Source organism: Momordica charantia, assembly GCF_013281855.1.
Source record: "Momordica charantia cultivar OHB3-1 chromosome 10 unlocalized genomic scaffold, Mcharantia_2.0 BLBB01000010.1, whole genome shotgun sequence".
Lineage (NCBI taxonomy): Eukaryota > Viridiplantae > Streptophyta > Magnoliopsida > Cucurbitales > Cucurbitaceae > Momordica > Momordica charantia.
The window spans coordinates 8,983,238-8,989,320 of NW_028275158.1; the positions used below are offsets into that span (position 1 = coordinate 8,983,238).

Consider the following 6,083-nt stretch of genomic DNA (forward strand, 5'->3'; position numbering starts at 1 on the left):
TAACCCACCAAAATTTCAAGGATATTAATCAGAATTCAAGATTTCAAAAAGGAGATCAACATATATGAATTAGAGTAAACCTATCATCCAAAAATAATTATTAATGAAAAAACAATGCAATCAAATTAAAAATAACAGTCCGAACAAAATATGAGGGAGTAGAAAGAAATTGCCCTGAATGATGACGTAGAGTCACTAGTCCTCGTCCTCAGTGGATGAATCATGAAATTGTGGAAGTGGAGGAAGAGGTTGCGATGATTGTTGAGCCTGAAAGCATCGAACAAGATAGTCAAATTGCAGCCTCTGTTTCACCTGAAAACGATGGAACTGGCGTGAAAGATGGCGAACTTCATCTTAAAATGGTCGGGGAGCGCACTGCTGTGGAGGTGGGTCGGCATGGACTTCCGGTTGTTCTTCCGCAGGGCCTTCAATCTCCATAAAGGGCTCCCACCCACGGATAGACAAAATGTAATTCTTGTCCATCACACTTTTGGGACCCAGCAATGTCTCCGTGGGGTCGCAAAAAACACCAACTTTCTTACAGAGGCCGGTTATCAACATGGGATGGGGAAGGCCACCGGTTGTTGTACAGCGTCTTGCATGCTTAATGCTTTGCTTGATAATCCGCCCAACATCAATAGACTTACCGGTAACAATGGCGTATAGCAATATGGCCCGTTCTTGGGTGACGTCGCTCATGTGGGTCACTGGGAGTAGCTTTGAACAAATAAAATTGTTCCAAACCATTGTGAATACTCAGATATGCAGATTTAAAGGTAATGGCTTCACTGTGCCGCATTTTCCATTCAGCATTCGGGCGGCATAAACTACGAAAGATCTGATCCATGTCAAGCTCCTCACTAGCATACCGATTATAGTCTTCCCGATCAAAATTGGGAAGCTCAAAAAATTCATTGATAGAGATACTGTCGAAAGCCAAGCTCCTTCCCTGGACAAAAGAAATATTGGACCCCTCCTGGATATTAGCATAAAATTCACAAACAAGGGGGACCACGACGACATTGGGCTGCTGAACAAAATTGACCCACCTTCTAGAAATAATATTCTCATACATGCTCTGTTGGTGGACCTCATCAGGCAATAGGCCCCGTTCCTGTATAAGACTTTTATGGGCCGCTACAGTAGAGAACCAAGTGGATGCCTCCTCATTAATAAATTTTTTTCTATCATATGAACTAGAAAAGGAGGCACCACGTGCTCGTTTTGGAGCCATAACAGTACAAACACAACAATACGACAAAAACGCTCTAGAAAAGTACTGACGCTTCAAAATGTTTCAACCCAAGTGCGATAATCTCAATAAATACAACAACAGCCAAATATCAGTGTATATATCGGCCCAAAACAACAAAATCTTACTTGGTTGGGAAGAACATGTGGATTTGACAAAAACCCACAACTTGAACGCCCCAAAATCACTCCAAAAGAACACGCAATCCTGAAATAGAGGGTAGAGAAACCGTGAATCGAAGATGAAATCAGCCTAAGATGGAGGAAAATCGAAGAAAAATCGAGCAAAAACGGAGGGAGAGAGGCGGAAGAGCGCTGCGGTGCTTAGGGTTTTTGAAAACGGCTGGAAACGGTGGGGCGAAATCTGGGTTTAAAAACCCAGAAATCGCGACAGCGCCATGGCGCTATAATTGAGTGCCATGGCGCGCTGCTCTCGGGAAATTCTGTTGGGCTAGGCGCTGCAGAGCGTTGTAGCACCCTTGAATGCGCCATGGCGCTTCCACGCGTCCAACATGCGCGGATTTTTTTTTTCTTCTTCCTACACAAAGAAAGAAAACATAACAAATAAGAATAAAAGAAGTTAGTAAGAACCTAACAATAGAAGGAAAAAAACAAAATAAAATTATACTCAAAGGGAAGAAATATATGGGTTGCCTCCCAAAAAGCACTTTATTTAACGTCTGTAGCTAGATGGTGTAACTATCGATCAATTTGGCTCATCCAAAAGAATTTTATCAAAACTTCTCTCTTCTGTGCAAAAGTAATGTTTTAGTCGTTGCCATTGACTTTGAAAGATCTTCCATCACTTGCTTGTAATTCAATGGCACCATGTGGAAAAACCGACTTTATGGTAAAAGGACCTGACCATCGAGATTTTAGTTTGCCAGGAAATAAACGTAATCGAGAATTAAATAAAAGAACCTGTTGCCCCGGCTCAAAAGATCGATGCTGAATCATCTTATCATGCCACTTTGTTGTTCTTTCTTTGTAAAGCTTGGCATTTTCATAAGCTTGACAACGAAATTCTTCCATGTCATTTAGTTGTAAAAGACGTTGCTCCCCAACTTTTTGAAGATCAAAATTTAATTTCTTGATGGCCCAATAAACTTTGTGTTCCAATTCCACCGGAAGGTGACAAGCTTTCCCAAACACCAACCGATACGGTGACATACCAATTGGAGTTTTGAAAGCTGTTCTGTAAGCCCATAATGCATTTTCCAACTTCAAAGCCCAATCCTTTCGGTTTGTTTTGACTGTTTTCTCCTAAATCTGCTTGATTTCCTTGTTAGAAGTTTCAGCTTCACCATTAGTTTGAGGATGGTAAGCTAAAGAAATTTTATGTTTAACTCCATACTTGGTGAGCATCGAATTAAACAATTTATTACAGAAATGCGAGCCTTCATCACTAATAAGCGCGCATGGAGTGCCAAATCTAGTAAAAATATTCTTATGGAAAAATTGTAACACTACACGTGCATCATTCTTTTTCGTTGCCACGGCTTCAACCCATTTAGAAACATAGTCAACAGCCAATAAAATATAAAGATACCCATGCGAAGAAGGAAAGGGACCCATGAAATCAATACCCTACACATCAAATAATTCTACCTCTAAAATAGCAGTTAAGGGCATTTCGTGACATCGAGAAATATTACCTATTCTTTGGCACTTGTCACAAGTCTTTGCAAAAGTATAACAATCCTTAAAGATGGTAGGCCAATAAAAACCTGATTGCAATACCTTAGCAGCATTACGAGTAGGTCCAAAGTGACCGCCATAAGGTGAGGAGTGATATTCATGCAAAATATTATTGATTTCCTCTGTTGGTACGCACCTTCGAATGATTTGGTCAGAATAAATTTTGAAAAGTAGAGGTTCGTCCCACAGGTAATGTTTTACATCATGCAAGAATTTTTTTCTTTGATGAGAGTTGAGATCTGGTGGTAATACTCCTCCTGTAAGAAAATTAACAAAGTCAGCAAACCAAGGAATACTAGAGTCTACCTGATACAATTGCTCATCAGGAAAATCTTCTGTGATGGGGAATGTTTTGGGGTTGTCCTGTTCAATCATTGACAGGTGATCAGCTACCACATTTTCACAACCTCTCCTATCCTTAATCTCAAAATCAAACTCCTGCAAAAGAAGAATCCATCGAATCAGGCGAGGTTTTGCATCTTTCTTATTAAATAAATATCGAAGAGCTAAATGGTCAGTATGCACAGTCACTTGAGTGCCTAACAAATATGGCCTAAATTTATCAAAAGCAAAAACTACAGCAATCATCTCCTTTTCTGTGGTAGTGTAATTTTGTTGTGCACTGTCAAGGGTCCTGCTTGAATAATAAATTGCTCTGAAAAATTTATCTCGTCTCTGGCCCAAAACTGCTCCTACTGCAAAGTCACTAGCATCACACATAATCTCAAAAGGTTGACTCCAATCAGGAACTACAATAACAGGTGCAGAAGTCAGTTTCTCTTTTAACATATTAAATGCTAACAAACAATCCTCAGTAAAAAGAAAAGGAGCATATTTTTCAAGAAGATTACACAGAGGTTTTACAACTTTTGAAAATTCTTTAATAAAGCGCCTGTAAAATCCTGCATGTCCTAAAAAACTCCTAACTCCTTTTACATTCATTGGAGAATGAAGTTGTTGAATCGCTGAGATTTTAGCCATATCAACTTCCAATCCCTTCTCAGAAACCTTATGCCCCAAAACTATCCCTTATGTAACCATAAAATGTCACTTTTCCCAATTCAGAACAAGGTTAGTTTCTTGACAATGCTGCAAAACACGAGAAAGATTATGGAGGCAAGTGTCAAATGAAGAACCAAAAACAGAAAAATCATCCATAAAAACCTCCATGATGTCCTCAACCATATCAGGAAAAATAGCCATCATGCATTGCTGAAATGTAGCAGGGGCGTTACACAACCCAAATGGCATTTGCCTAAAGGCAAAGGTACCATAAGGACATGTAAATGTCGTCTTCTCTTGGTCCTCAGGAGCAATCGCGATCTGAGTATAACCTGAATAACCATCAAGAAAACAATAGTACGGATAACCTGCTAATCTATCAAGCATCTGATCGATAAAAGGGAGAGGGAAGTGATCTTTTCTGGTGGCCTTATTTAATTTTCTGTAATCAATGCACACGCGCCACCCAGTCATCGTCCTAGTAGGGATGAATTCGTTTTTAACATTTTTATTACCGTCATCCCTCCTTTCTTTGGCACAACTGCACAGGACTCACCCAAGAACTATCAGATATAGCATAAATAACCCCTGCCTTAAGGAGTTTTAAAACTTCAGCTTTTACCACATCCTTCATAGCTGGGTTTAGTTTCCTTTGATGCTCAACTGATGGTTGAAAAGTATCCTCCATTAAAATTTTATGCATAACTATCGAAAGACTAATACCTTTTATATCAGCAATAGACCATCCTAAAGCAGATTTATGAGTGTGCAAATTCTCAACAATTTTTTCTCTTCTACTTGGCTCAAAGAAGCAGATATAATAACAGGAAAAGTAGAAGGCTCCCTAAGAAAAGCATATCGAAGATGAGCAGGTAATTGTTTCAATTCAAGCACAGGAGCTTTCATAGGTTCATCAATGTTTTCATTAAGCTCCATCACATTAACTTTAACATTTTTATCATGAATAATTGGTAATCGATTAAGAGCATCATGATAAAAAGAAACCTCCTGATCTAATTCCCGTATTTCCTCAATATCATAACCAAGCATGCATTTTTCAAGGGCATCAACAAATGAAACAAAAGATCTGATTTCAGCCACAGTGGCATCAACAACATCTATCCTATGACATGTACTTACCTCATTGGGATATTTCATGGCACGAGATATGTCGAACACAACGGCCTCCTCATTAACTCTCAAAGTCAATTTACCCAATTACACGTCTATCAGAGCATGTCCAGTCGCTAGGAAAGGTCGTCCCAAAATTATAGGAATCTCTAAATCTTCTTCCATGTCCAAGACCACAAAATCCGTAGGGAAAATGATTTGTCAACTTTGACAAGAACATCTTCAATGACACCTCTGGGATAAGTGATAGATCGATCAGCTAGCTGCAAGGATATTGTAGTTGGTTGCACCTCTCCAAGACCAAGTTTCCTGAAAACAGACAAAGGCATCAAATTAATACTGGCACCAATATCACATAAAGCTTTATTAAATGATGAACTACCAATAATACAAGGAATAGTAAAACTCCCTGGATCTTTCAATTTCTGTGGTAGTTTCGTTGAAGGATCGCACTGCACTCCTCAGTGAGATTCACCGTTTCATAAGCCTCTAATTTTCTTTTCGTAGTCATAATGTCCTTCATAAACCTCACATAATTTGGCATTTGTTCCAGCGCATCTGCAAAAGGAATATTGATGTGAAGTTTCATAAAAATTTCTAAAAATTTAGCAAATTGAGCATTAATCTTTTTCTTTTGGAAACGCTGAGGATAAGGTAAAGAGTTAGGAAGACTAGAAGCAATAGAACTAGTAGGCTTGTCAGCCTGTAGAGTAGGAGTGGCCTTCTTTACAACTTCCTCCTCCTTTACAACTTCCTCCTTATTTTCCCGTTCCTCATTTGTGATGATTGGTTCTTCCATTTTTTTCTTTTCAGGCTCCTAGAGCTCCTTTCCGCTTCTCAAAGTGACGGCTTTGCAATGTTTTCGTGGGTTAACTTCAGTGTCACTTGGAAACTTCCCTTTCTGCATAGTGTTCAATGTGGATGCCATTTGCCTTATCTGCACCTCCATGTTCTTGATGGCAGTTGTGTTTCCTTCTAATTTAAATTTCATCCCTTCTACC

The 6,083-nt window shown here is 39.2% G+C and overlaps 1 pseudogene; it reads right to left on the bottom strand.

The window, feature by feature from the left end:
* Positions 1-643: 643 nt before the first annotated feature.
* On the bottom strand, positions 644-5,881 carry LOC148208497 (uncharacterized; annotated as a pseudogene).
* Positions 5,882-6,083: the final 202 nt, after the last annotated feature.